This window comes from Ruditapes philippinarum, unplaced genomic scaffold, assembly GCF_026571515.1.
Source record: "Ruditapes philippinarum isolate M1 unplaced genomic scaffold, ASM2657151v2 ctg1462_1_1_1_1, whole genome shotgun sequence".
NCBI lineage: Eukaryota > Metazoa > Mollusca > Bivalvia > Venerida > Veneridae > Ruditapes > Ruditapes philippinarum.
Window position 1 is genome coordinate 124,385 of NW_026865249.1, and position 14,791 is coordinate 139,175.

Consider the following 14,791-nt stretch of genomic DNA (forward strand, 5'->3'; position numbering starts at 1 on the left):
AATATCGTATATTGCCTTGTTAACACATTTTCTGCAAGAAAATCACTTTTACCTTTTGACAAGTCAGGGAAACCAAGTGCAAACAAGCCTTGGTATGATGCTATAAGTGTTGAAAATTGAGTACCGCTCAAACCGGTGCTAGGGTGGCTGAGGGATCATGGGCATTTTCATTATCCCCCACGTACAGACTCAATAGAACCGAGTCTGCAATTTTCATGTAATTTTGTTGTGATTGATGCTTAATAATATGTCATGTATGATGCACTAAGTGAATTTAGTTTGATTTTGCTATTGTTACAGGAGTTATATAAATGCTGGCTTAACATATCAGTAGGTGTGGCTTATAATTCAATAAAAGCACAGCAAGCTACTCGGTGTAAATAGCTGTATCTCGTTGTAAATAATCCAACAATTAATATTATCCGTTTTCATTTCGTAATTATCATATTTAAGTTCATTTGAAACTGCAAATAATATTTTGAAAAACCGAATATAAAATTGCGAAACATTACAAACGAATGCCAAACCTTTAATATTAGGTGGCTTGCTTAAATATTTCCTAAACACGTGTCTTGGGAATGTAAGATATGATTACGAAACAGAAAAAATGACGAAAAATCAGTAATGTATGTGTATGATCACGTTTGAAGACATACATGTATGCGATTGCTGAATAGTTGCATCAGTGTGTAACAAGTATCTTTACTTTTCATACATAGACATGATGGTTATTGTCTCTTTGTCCAATTATGATATATATATAAAGATATATATTTTCTAATATATGTAGACAATATTATAGCGTCATACATATATACATTCTATATGCGTGAATTATATAAAACACATGCGTGTCATTTTAAATTCAATACACAAAATAAGATATTCTTAAATTTAACTAAATTATGATTTTATGATAGAGCAACAATAGCTGTTGATACATGTATGTTTACTCCTCCTTTATCAATAAGGATGACATAGTTCGCATACATTATGAGCTCGAAATTTGCTCCCAAATAAGCAGTCCTATAAGCTCGAATTTGCTCTCAAACAAGTACAATGTAGTTCTATCCGCTCGAAACTAGCCTCCCAACAAGAAGTTCTTTATGCTCGAAATTAACTCCCGAATAAGTTCTATAAGTTCCAAATTTGTTCCCGAACAACTAGTTCTATAAGCTCGAAATTTGCTTCCGAACAAGTAGTTCTATAAACTCGAGATTTGCTTCTGAACAACAAGTGGTTAGATAAGCCCAGAATTTGCCATAACAGCAACTTGTGTAATAAGTTGTACCCAAACTCAATTACCCGAGAGTATATTTCATATAATAGTCAAACTATTTTGAAGTTCAGATATATTTGTTCTGGGTCAGAGTCTCGCTTCTACTGCCCATACACAAATTAGCACAATATCTCAAGGCGTAATACAATTAGTTGGGATACATTTTATCTTTGCTTTGAATATATAAGGAGAAGCGTGATTCAACATGGGGTTTAGGATTATAATTATATAAAATCACAACTGTCATTTTTTTTTAAATTTAGAAACGAGTTTGCTTTAAGGCTATGTACGCGACATATGAGAGATAACATATTAAGCGCGTAACGTATTTAAAATTACCTTTTCCATTACTAATATAGATAAATGAAATAACAGATAATGTGTAAATATAGATATATGTGTATATATTTTAACAGCTATCCGTTCAAATTATAATCTATTATTCTATCGAATGTAAGCCCCGGTGGCGCAATCGGTTAGCGCGCCGAACTTATAGACAGTACTATGATATGCGGAGGCTGTGAGTTCGAGCCTCACCCGGGGCACTAATTTTGTTAAACGAAAATGACAAAATAACGAGTTAATTTGCCAATAGAATTTGCCAATAGAATTTGCCTAAAATAGATAGAAATTTAACTTATTTAATGATAAACTGCCACACGCGATGTTCTTGTATAAATCAGCAACTCACTTTCTAATATTTTTACCAAAAATATTTGAATAGACGATCTAAAATATAACCCATTGCGCACGTTTTTTAAAGAAACAAATCAAATTCTAATAACTTATTGAAGTATATTCATTTCATACAAACAAATTCAATAAGATCAATTACCTACATTAGCCAATAGAAACGCTGCGAATTCGGACGGGGATTTACTTCTATATATCAGCACCCTTGCCAAGTTTGTAAATACATTGAAGAACTTAAAAAAGAACGTTTTCTAAACACGATAAGCACATTCTTTTAAATTAACAACATATAAAGATAAGAGTGTTATTATTGTTAAAACAAATTTCGGAAACAAATATTTAAATCCGAAAAAAAAAAACACAGGTGACGCGTTAAGAATGCATTATTCTATATATGTGCTACTTGTTACATATCCATTGATTTCGTATACTCACATGAAGATCTTAACTGAATGTAATCAAATAAACCTATGTGGGTGATTGGTTAATATCATCTTTTGCCAACATCTATGTGGGCTTGAATACCGCAAGGGATATATTATATATTAAATATTTCATGTATTCAATTTCAATTACTTAAAGAATAAATAATTAAAAAAAATGAAATAATAATAATAATAATAATAATAATAATAATAATAATAATAAAAAACAAAACACACCCATACCCACATCCCCACAAACACTAAACAACAGAAATTAAAAACAGAAAGAAAGGAAAAAAGTAAACAACAACAACAACAACAACAAAAGATAACATTAATATATTCACATATATTATATCTATTTGTTATAACAAAATGACTAGAATAAGGGCCTATGTGACCGGATCTTATTAAAGTCCAATATATGATATGACTGTAGAGAGCAAAAAGAATGAACGAACGAACGAACGAACGAACGAACGAATGAATGAATGAATGATTGAATGACGGAAGAACAAACAAGCAACAGCAAAGAACATATGGAAGGAACGTTCGTCCGCTTTAACACACAGTTATGAATGAATTTATTTATTTATTCATTGTAACATTTTTTCTTGTAATCATATACTCTTAAATATCTAACAGTTTGAGTTTAATTCAGTTCTTCCGGGATATAATATTTCGATATATACAAAGTAATTGACATTGGATAGTATTACGGAATAAATAGTATGATATGTAATTACAATTGAGGAAAAACAAATCAATTCATTAACTATAAAATATTGCGTTCCTGGAAAATGAAACCACACAAAATAATTATATTATTTGATTGTATTCAATAATAATTGAAGTACAATGTACTGAAAAATACCCTTGAAATAGTGTATTTTACCAGATAGCTTTGTCATAAGAAATGTAGGAATACTGGTAAATGATATCAAAGGGCGGTGCGCTACTGGGTTCCTTTGTTTTGTCATTTTCCCGTCCTACGCATTTACGCATGTATTGATAAACTCATCAACATATTTGACGTCCAAAATGACACGGGTACATGTGGTTAGGTCATTTCATACAATTGTTTTAACCCACAGCACGCTATTGAAAGAAGTCTTTGTTTATTACAATGTAAGTTACTTTTAAGATAGAACGTGTTATATATAGAACATGGCCTTAATTACTCACTATTTACTTGATTGGAACATGCCCAGCCTTAAAGCATAATGCCTTTTGTTTCTTTTCTTTTATGACTTCATGGTGAATCTGATCAATCTCACCTTTTATGCTTTGAAATCATTGAATTTTGAAATATACTAATTGCTTAGCACCAACAGTTTCACACCATATCATGAAAAGTATCAAAGGATTCAATTATTAATTTTGTAAGGAGACATTTGAGCGAGACAGAGATCTGTTGGGATAATGTAATATGGGGGTTTATGTGGCGCTTGGTGTACATCACAATATTATTACCAGAGTCTGTGCAGTGCACCAGCAGTATTGTACACCAATCAGGAGGCACGGGATGAGGCAAACAAAGGCTCATGACCGATTCTTGATCACCTAGTCATTTAACGACGGTTTGAAACATCTTCTTGATATCCCACATAATGTTTCAATGGGGTCAATGTTTGTACCCAAACGGTGCGTAGCAGGTTGCACGAGGAAGACCAAGAAGACTGGTCGTCGCCCGCCAGGCCCGTTTGGAGATTTGCCAAGGAGCATTTTAGGTGGACCAGACAAAACTGGAGACATGTTATCTTCATTATTGAGTTAAATTTTGCTGACAGACGTGCGAGAATCAGAAGATTTTGGTGATGTTTTCATGCCAAACATATTGCTGGTGGGTCAGTTATTGAGTGCAGAGGCATCTGCTGGGACGAACAGACTGACCTTGTTGTGCTAAATAGAGAGGAGTATTGTCTGGATCTGGTCAGCGGCACATTGATACGATACTGGACACACATGTTAGGATGTATGCCAGGGAAGTGGGCGATCAAATTAATTTTAGCGGACGATAATACACCTCCTCAAAAGGCCCGGATTGTCTAGGCCTACTTGCAGAAGGATGGTATTGAGCGCTTTACATGCCAGCTTCATCAACCGACCTTAATCTAATTAAGCAATGATGGAATGAGTTACTTGTACGGGTTTTTGCTCATAATATGCAACCTAGAGGCAAGCAGGAGCTTGAGGCCATGTTGGTTCAAGAATGGGCCGCCATCCCTACCAGGACTGGCGGAAACCTTATAGGGAGCATTAGAAAAGCGTTGCCATGCAGTTGTTATTAGCAATGGTTCAAACAAACGCTACAGAGTCTAAACTAGTAAACAGAAATAAAGTTTTAAAAAATTATATAACAGCAACTTGTGTAATATGCTGTACCCCAAATTCAACTACCCTAGAGTACATTTTACCTAATAGTCAAAATATTTTAAAGTTATGTATTTTTGTTCTGGGTCAGAATCTCGCTTCTTCTACCTATACACAAATTAGCACAATATCTCAACGCGTAGAACAATTAGTTGGATTGCTTTAAATATATAAGGAGAAACGTGAATCAAATCAAACATTTAATATGGGGCTTAGGATTATATATAAAAGCACAACTGCCATTTTTTTAAATTTAGAAACGAGTTTGCATTAAGGCTATGTGAGATAACATATTTAGCGCGTAACTTATTTAAAATTACCTTTTCCATCACCTATATAGATAAATGAAATATTGTCCAACAATATTGACCTGGCACTTCATTAACTTTCGTAAAGGTCATTTGAATAAACACTGACCATGCAGTATCTGTCGAATATACCGATATATTTGCTAACTGCACTCGTCATTGTGGTGTGGTGTATTGGTATAGATGTCGGACTACCGATATGAAGGTCTCTGGTTCGATTCCTTACCAATTCCACGTTATGATTTTTTTTATTAATGAATTTACTTGCAAAAATTAATTTGAAATCATTTTACTACACCTGGTATTAGAAAACCTTTTTAAGTGGTATTTTTATACACAATTATATATTTTTTATTTCATTACAGTATATTACGGCTCTTTTTGTGACATTATGCCATCGAGGCTTTAGCGCATACACGCTATATTATTAAAAATGCTACACAGATAGTACACACAACAAAAAAAGGTTTTAAGAGAATGGCATTGTTTAAGATTAAAATAAAAAAATCGATGAAATAAGATTCGAACTAACCAGTAAAAACGTCTACATTCTTCAAGTGAAATCCCTTTACCAATTGCGCTGCGAGGGATATTTAATTTACACCATTTTAACAATTTGATATTAACAATCATATCGATTTTACCATTTACGAAATATACCGACTACAGGGTCAAATGCAAGAGTGCCAGGTCAATGTTGTTGGACAATAACAGATAATGTGTAAATATAGATAGATAAATACTTTTACTTTAACAGGTATCCGTTCACGTTATTATCTATGTTTCTGTCGAATGTTAGCCCCGGTGGCGCAATCGGTTAGCGCGCCGTACTTATAGACAGTACTATGATATGCGGAGGCTGTGAGTTCGAGCCTCACCCGGGGCACTCATTTTGTTAAACGAATATATCAAGCAATAAACAGTTTATTTGCCAATATAATTTGCAAAAAATAGATAGAAATTTAATTAAGTTAATGATAAACTGCCACACGCGATGTTCTTCTGTCACTTTCTCATATTTTTTACCAAATAGTTATTTGAATAGACGATCTACAATATAACCCTGTCACATTGCACATATTTTGAATTGAATTGAATTGAATTGTAAAGAAATAAATCAAATTCTAATAACTTATTGAAGTACATTCATTGCATACAAACAACTCATGCTGTCAAATTCAATAAGATCAATTACCTACATTAGCCAATAGAAACGCTGCGAATTCGGCCGGGGATTTACTTCTATATATCAGCACCCTTGCTAAGTAAATAAATACATTGAAGAACTTAAAAAAGAACGTTTTCTAAACACGATAAACACGTTCTTTTAAATTAACAACCTATATAGATAAGAGTGTTATTATTATTTAAAAATATTTTCGGAAACAAATATTTAAATCAGAAAAAATACAGGTGACGCGTTAAGAATGCATTATTCTATATAGGTGCTACTTGTTACATATCCATTGATTTCGTATACTCACATGAAGATCTTTACCGAATGTAACCAAGTAAACCTATGTGGGTGATTGGTTAATATCATCTTTTGCCAACATCTATGTGGGCTTGAATACCGCAAGGTATATATTATATATTAATTATTTCATGTATTCAATTAAAATTACCTTAAGAATAAATAAATAAAATAATAATAATAATAATAATAATAATAATAATGATAATAATAATAATTATAACAATAATAATAATAATAATAATAATAATAATAATAATAATAATAATAATAATAATAAAAAACAACAAAACACACCCATACCCACATCCCCACAAACACTAAACAACTGAAATTAAAAACAGAAAGAAAGGAAAAACAGAAACAACAACAACAAAAGATAACATTAATATATTCACATATATTATATATATATTGGTTATAACAAAATGACTAGAATAAGGGTCTATGTGACCGGCTCTTATTAAAGTCCAATATATGATATGATTGTAGAGAGCAAAAAGAATGAACGAACGAACGAACGAACGAACGAATGAATGAATGACGGAAGAACAAACAAGCAACAGCAAAGAACATATGGAAGGAACGTTTGTCCGCTTTAATACACAGTTACGAATGAATTTATTAATTCATTGTAACATTTTTTCTTGTAATCATATACTCTTAAATATCTAACAGTTTGAGTTTAATTCAGTTCTTCCGGGATATAATATTTCGTGATATACAAAAGAATTGACATTGGATATAGTACGGAATAAATAGTATGATATGTACTAACAATGAGGAAAAACAAATCCATTCATTAAATATAAAATATTGGGTTCCTGGAAAATGCAACCACACAAAATAATTATATTATTTGATTGAAGTACAATGTACTGAAAAATAATCCTTACGCTAGTTTATATTACTTATAAATGATACTTTAACCCTTTGCAAAAATGGCTTTGTCATAAGAATTGTAGTAATACTATTAAATGATAGCAAAGGGCGGTGCGCTACTGGGTTCATTTGTTTTGTCATTTCCCCGTCCTACGCATTTGTCATGTATTGATTTACTCATAAACATGTTTGTTTTGACGGGTACCTGTGATTAGGTCATTTCATACAATGTGGTTAGAATTGTTTATACCCACTGCACGCTTTTGAAAAAAGTCTGTTTATTACAATGTAAGTTACTCGAACGAACGAACGAATGAATGAATGAATGATTGAATGACGGAAGAACAAACAAGCAACAGCAAAGAACATATGGAAGGAACGTTCGTCCGCTTTAACACACAGTTATGAATGAATTTATTTATTGATTCATTGTAACATTTTTTCTTGTAATCATATACTCTTAAATATCTAACAGTTTGAGTTTAATTCAGTTCTTCCGGGATATAATATTTCGATATATACAAAGTAATTGACATTGGATAGTATTACGGAATAAATAGTATGATATGTAATTACAATTGAGGAAAAACAAATCAATTCATTAACTATAAAATATTGCGTTCCTGGAAAATGAAACCACACAAAATAATTATATTATTTGATTGTATTCATAATAATTGAAGTACAATGTACTGAAAAATAACCCTTGAAATAGTGTATTTTACCAGATAGCTTTGTCATAAGAAATGTAGGAATACTGGTAAATGATATCAAAGGGCGGTGCGCTACTGGGTTCCTTTGTTTTGTCATTTTCCCGTCCTACGCATTTACGCATGTATTGATAAACTCATGAACATATTTGACGTCCAAAATGACACGGGTACATGTGGTTAGGTCATTTCATACAATTGTTTTAACCCACAGCACGCTATTGAAAGAAGTCTTTGTTTATTACAATGTAAGTTACTTTTAAGATAGAACGTGTTACATATAGAAACATGGCCTTAATTACTCACTATTTACTTGATTGGAACATGCCCAGCCTTAAAGCATAATGCCTTTTCTATTTTTCTATTCTTTTATGACTTTCATGGTGAATCTGATCAATCTCACCTTTTATGCTTTAAAATCATTGAATTTTGAAATATACTAATTGCTTAGCACCAACAGTTTCACACCATATCATGAAAAGTATCAAAGGATTCAATTATTAATTTTGTAAGGAGACATTTGAGCGAGACAGAGATCTGTTGGGATAATGTAATATGGGGGTTTATGTGGCGCTTGGTGTACATCACAATATTATTACCAGAGTCTGTGCAGTGCACCAGCAGTATTGTACACCAATCAGGAGGCATGGATGAGGCAAACAAAGGCTCATGACCGATTCTTGATCACCTAGTCATTTAACGACGGTTTGAAACATCTTCTTGATATCCCACATAATGTTTCAATGGGGTCAATGTTTGTACCCAAACGGTGCGTAGCAGGTTGCACGAGGAAGACCAAGAAGACTGGTCGTCGCCGCCAGGCCCGTTTGGAGATTTGCCAAGGAGCATTTTAGGTGGACCAGACAAAACTGGAGACATGTTATCTTCATTATTGAGTTAAATTTTGCTGACAGACGTGCGAGAATCAGAAGATTTTGGTGATGTTTTCATGCCAAACATATTGCTGGTGGGTCAGTTATTGAGTGCAGAGGCATCTGCTGGGACGAACAGACTGACCTTGTTGTGCTAAATAGAGAGGAGTATTGTCTGGATCTGGTCAGCGGCACATTGATACGATACTGGACACACATGTTAGGATGTATGCCAGGGAAGTGGGCGATCAAATTAATTTTAGCGGACGATAATACACCTCCTCAAAAGGCCCGGCTTGTCTAGGCCTACTTGCAGAAGGATGGTATTGAGCGCTTTACATGCCAGCTTCATCAACCGACCTTAATCCAATTAATCAATTATGGAATGAGTTACATGTACGGGTTTTTGCTCATAATATGCAACCTAGAGGCAAGCAGGAGCTTGAGGCCATGTTGGTTCAAGAATGGGCCGCCATCCCTACCAGGACTGGCTGAAACCTTATAGGGAGCATTAGAAAAGCGTTGCCATGCAGTTGTTATTAGCAATGGTTCAAACAAACGCTACAGAGTCTAAACAGCAACTTGTGTAATATGCTGTACCCAAATTCAACTACCCTAGAGTACATTTTACCTAATAGTCAAAATATTTTAAAGTTATGTATTTTTGTTCTGGGTCAGAATCTCGCTTCTTCTACCTATACACAAATTAGCACAATATCTCAACGCGTAGAACAATTAGTTGGATTGCTTTAAATATATAAGGAGAAACGTGAATCAAATCAAACATTTAATATGGGGCTTAGGATAATATATAAAAGCACAACTGTCATTTTTTTTAAATTTAGAAACGAGTTTGCATTAAGGCTATGTGAGATAACATATTTAGCGCGTAACTTTTTTAAAATTACCTTTTCCATCACTTATATAGATAAATGAAATATTGTCCAACAATATTGACCTGGCACTTCATTAACTTTCGTAAAGGTCATTTGAATAAACACTGACCATGCAGTATCTGTCGAATATACCGATATATTTGCTAACTGCACTCGTCATTGTGGTGTGGTGTATTGGTATAGATGTCGGACTACCGATATGAAGGTCTCTGGTTCGATTCCTTACCAATTCCACGTTATGATTTTTTTTATTAATGAATTTACTTGCAAAAATTAATTTGAAATCATTTTACTACACCTGGTATTAGAAAACCTTTTTAAGTGGTATTTTTATACACAATTATATATTTCTTTATTTCATTACAGTATATTACGGCTCTTTTTGTGACATTATGCCATCGAGGCTTTAGCGCATACACGCTATATTATTAAAAATGCTACACATATAGTACACACAACAAAAAAGGTTGGCAATAGTTTTAAGAGAATGGCATTGTTTAAGATTAAAATAAAAAAATCGATGAAATAGGATTCGAACCAACCAGTAAAAACGTCTACATTCTTCAAGTGAAACCCCTTTACCAATTGCGCTGAGAGGGATATTTAATTTACACCATTTTAACAATTGGATATTAACAATCATATCGATTTTACCATTTACGAAATATACCGACTACAGGGTCAAATGCAAGAGTGCCAGGTCAATGTTGTTGGACAATAACAGATGATGTGTAAATATAGATAGATAAATACTTTTACTTTAACAGGTATCCGTTCACATTATTATCTATTTTTCTGTCGAATGTTAGCCCCGGTGGCGCAATCGGTTAGCGCGCCGTACTTATAGACAGTACTATGATATGCGGAGGCTGTGAGTTCGAGCCTCACCCGGGGCACTCATTTTGTTAAACGAATATATCAAGCAATAAACAGTTTATTTGCCAATATAATTTGCAAAAAAATAGATAGAAATTTAATTAAGTTAATGATAAACTGCCACACGCGATGTTCTCGTGTCACTTTCTAATATTTTTTACCAAATAGTTATTTGAATAGACGATCTGCAATATAACCCTGCACACATTTTGAATTGAATTGAATTGAATTGTAAAGAAATAAATCAAATTCTAATAACTTATTGAAGTACATTCATTTCATACAAACAACTCATGCTGTCAAATTCAATAAGATCAATTACCTACATTAGCCAATAGAAACGCTGCGAATTCGGCCGGGGATTTACTTCTATATATCAGCACCCTTGTCAAGTAAATAAATACATTGAAGAACTTAAAAAAGAACGTTTTCTAAACACGATAAACACGTTCTTTTAAATAAACAACCTATATAGATAAGAGTGTTATTATTATTTAAAAATATTTTCGGAAACAAATATTTAAATCAGAAAAAATACAGGTGACGCGTTAAGAATGCATTATTCTATATAGGTGCTACTTGTTACATATCCATTGATTTCGTATACTCACATGAAGATCTATACCAAATGTAATCAAATAAACATATGTGGGTGATTAGTTAATATCATCTTTTGCCAACATCTATGTGGGCTTGAATTACCATAAGGGATATATTATATATTAATTATTTCATGTATTCAATTAAAATTACCTTAAGAATAAATAAATAAAAGAATGAAATAATAATAATAATAATAATAATAATAATAATAATAATAATAAACAACAAAACACACCCATACCCATATCCCCACAAACACTAAACAACAGAAATTAAAAACAGAAAGAAAGGAAAAACAGAAACAACAACAACAAAAGATAACATTAATATATCACATATATTATATATATATTGGTTATAACAAAATGACTAGAATAAGGGCCTATGTGACCGGATCTTATTAAAGTCCAATATATGATATAAATGTAGGGAGCAAAAATAACGAACGAACGAACGAACGAACGAACGAATGAATGAATGACGGAAGAACAAACAAGCAACAGCAAAGAACATATGGAAGGAACGTTCGTCCGCTTTAATACACAATCATGAATGACTGAATTAATTCATTGTAACATTTTTACTTGTAATCATATACTCTTAAATATCTCACAGTTTGAGTTTAATTCAGTCTTCCGGGATATAATATTTCGTGATATACAAAAGAATTGACATTGGATATATTACGGAATAAATAGTATGATATGTAATAACAATGAGGAAAAACAAATCCATTCATTAAATATAAAATATTGGGTTCCTGGAAAATGCAACCACACAAAATAATTATATTATTTGATTGAAGTACAATGTACTGAAAAATAATCCTTACGCTAGTTTATATTACTTATAAATGATACTTTAACCCTTTGCAAAAATGGCTTTGCCATAAGAATTGTAGTAATACTATTAAATGATAGCAAAGGGCGGTGCGCTACTGGGTTCATTTGTTTTGTCATTTCCCCGTCCTACGCATTTGTCATGTATTGATTTACTCATAAACATGTTTGTTTTGACGGGTACCTGTGATTAGGTCATTTCATACAATGTGGTTAGAATTGTTTATACCCACTGCACGCTTTTGAAAAAAGTCTGTTTATTACAATGTAAGTTACTTTTAGACGTATCGAAACATGGCCTTAATTACTCACTATTTACTTGATTGGAACATGCTAAGCCTTAAAGCATGAGACTTTTTGTTTCTTTTCTTTAATGACTTTCAGTCATTTAGTGAATCTGATCAATCTCACCTTTTATGCTTTGAAACTTCTAAGCGTTACCGTTGAATTTTGAAATATACTACTAAACTTTTGATTAGCACCAAACAGTTTCACACCATATTATGAAAAGTATCAAAAGGATTCAATTATTCATTTTGTAAGGAGACATATGAGCGAGACAGAGATTTGTTGGGATAGTGGAATATGGGGGTTGATGTGGCGCTTGGTGTACATCACAATATTATCACTATAGTCTGTGCAATGTACAAGTAGGATTGTACACCAATCAGGAGGCACGGCGGAGGCAAACAAAGGCTCAAGACCGATTCTTGATCATTCAGTCCTTTAACGACGGTTTGAAACAGCAATGTATCTTCGTGATATCCCACATAATGTTTCAATAGGGTCAATGTTTGTACGCAAACGGTGTGTAGCAGGTTGCACAAGGAAGACCAAGAAGACTAGTCGTCGTCACCTGACCCGTTTGGAGATTTGCAAAGGAGCACTTTAGGTGGACAAGAAACTGGAGACATGCAACCTTCATTAATGAGTCTAGATTTTGCCTTAAATTTTGCTGACAGATATGTGAGAATCAGGAGAAGACTTTAGTGACGTTTTCAAGCCAAACATATAGCTCGTGGGTCAGTTATTGGGTGCAGAGGCATCTGCTGGGACAAACAGACTGACCTTGTTGTGCTAAATAGAGAGGAGCATTGTCTGGGTCTGGTCAGCGGCACATTGATGCGATACTGGACACATGTTAGGATGTATGCAAGGGAAGTGTGTGATCAAATTAATTTTAGCGGACGATAATACACCTCATTAAAAGGCCCGGCTTGTCTAGGCCTACTTGCAGAAGGATGGTATTGAGAGCTTTATATGCCAGCTTCATCACCTTAATCCAATTAAGCAATTATGGAATGAGCTATATGTACTGATTTCACCACCTAGAGGCACCCAGGAGCTTATGGCCATGATGATGCCATCTCTACCAGGACTGTCAGATTTGTACAATGGTAATTATAGCATTGCCAAAAATATACACACTGAGCATTGTTGTTGAGCAAAAGTTGATTAATATATTTAAGCATCTTATCATTTTTATTTTGCTCTTCAGTTTTTACCATCAATATTAACATCGATTTGTCCCTCTACATTTATAACAATATACTTTCTTCTTTTTGCATTATTATTGTCGCCTCAGCGTATGAATACAGAGGAAAGAGGAATCATTACATCTGCGACTCCATTGTATGCTCGTATATACAAATTAATACCATTTAAAGTGCGTACCAAAATAAAACAAGTCTTGTACATTATTTTAGAGTTGTTGTAAACTTTGGATGATCTTTTGTCTTATGCAAGTGGTAAAGAACAAGGCCAGCCTGGACGTACATTCAGATATATATTTTAAACTGTCCACTTGTTAACCTAACACATGGTAATGAATTTAGCACAACTTCTTGCCTGTACTCCACAAGCATATACAACTCTGCTGCATACAATACATATTAGCTCATACTTTACTTTTGTACTTCTTTCTATTCGAAGCTCAATATTGGTAATAGGTTAAGAAAAAGTACTTGTTTACTTGTTGATTTACCGTAACTAAAAGAAGTGCCCCGGGTGAGGCTCGAACTCACAGCCTCCGCATTTCATAGTACTGTCTATAAGTACGGCGCGCTAACCGATTGCGCCACCGGGGCATACATGTGTGTTAGAAATAGCTTACTGTTTCTGGCAAATATTGTAATATAAACACTTCATGATATGATATACTTTAGTCTGTCCTTTAAGCTGTGATGATCAAGCGAGGAGGAGGACGGCTGCAGAAGTACAGATTAATCATGGTCAAGTGATCTTTGTTCCTTAACTTAATGTTCTCTTTGGTATGATAAAAAAGGCATATGAAATGACAAAAGTGATTAATGTAGGGATGTGTTTTTTCCCCTTTAAATTTTGTTACAGGAGCGTCCGTTGCCGGGTGGTTAAGGTCGTTGACTTCAAACCGCTTGCCCCCTCACCGCTGTGGTTTCTGATCCCGACAGGGACTTTGGATTCTTTAATGTGGTAGCTAACGGAACGTCCGTGGTTCTACAAAGGTCACCGCTTGTGACTGAAATAATGCATAAAAGGGTGTTCATCATGAATGTACTGAGTGACCTTGGTCGGTACTGGTC

General features: G+C 33.7%; 4 non-coding genes across 4 annotated transcripts; 3 read left to right on the plus strand and 1 right to left on the minus strand.

Moving 5' to 3' along the window:
• The first annotated feature begins 1,736 nt into the window (after positions 1-1,736).
• Positions 1,737-1,824, plus strand: Trnai-uau (transfer RNA isoleucine (anticodon UAU)). The gene is given in 2 exon segments: positions 1,737-1,774; positions 1,789-1,824. It is a non-coding gene; the product is annotated as a tRNA-Ile (tRNA).
• Positions 1,825-5,876: 4,052 nt separating this feature from the next.
• Trnai-uau (transfer RNA isoleucine (anticodon UAU)) lies at positions 5,877-5,964 on the plus strand. The gene is given in 2 exon segments: positions 5,877-5,914; positions 5,929-5,964. It is a non-coding gene; the product is annotated as a tRNA-Ile (tRNA).
• A 4,756-nt stretch (positions 5,965-10,720) lies between these two features.
• Trnai-uau (transfer RNA isoleucine (anticodon UAU)) lies at positions 10,721-10,808 on the plus strand. The gene is given in 2 exon segments: positions 10,721-10,758; positions 10,773-10,808. It is a non-coding gene; the product is annotated as a tRNA-Ile (tRNA).
• A 3,421-nt stretch (positions 10,809-14,229) lies between these two features.
• On the minus strand, positions 14,230-14,317 carry Trnai-uau (transfer RNA isoleucine (anticodon UAU)). The gene is given in 2 exon segments: positions 14,230-14,265; positions 14,280-14,317. It is a non-coding gene; the product is annotated as a tRNA-Ile (tRNA).
• Between the last annotated feature and the right edge of the window lie 474 nt (positions 14,318-14,791).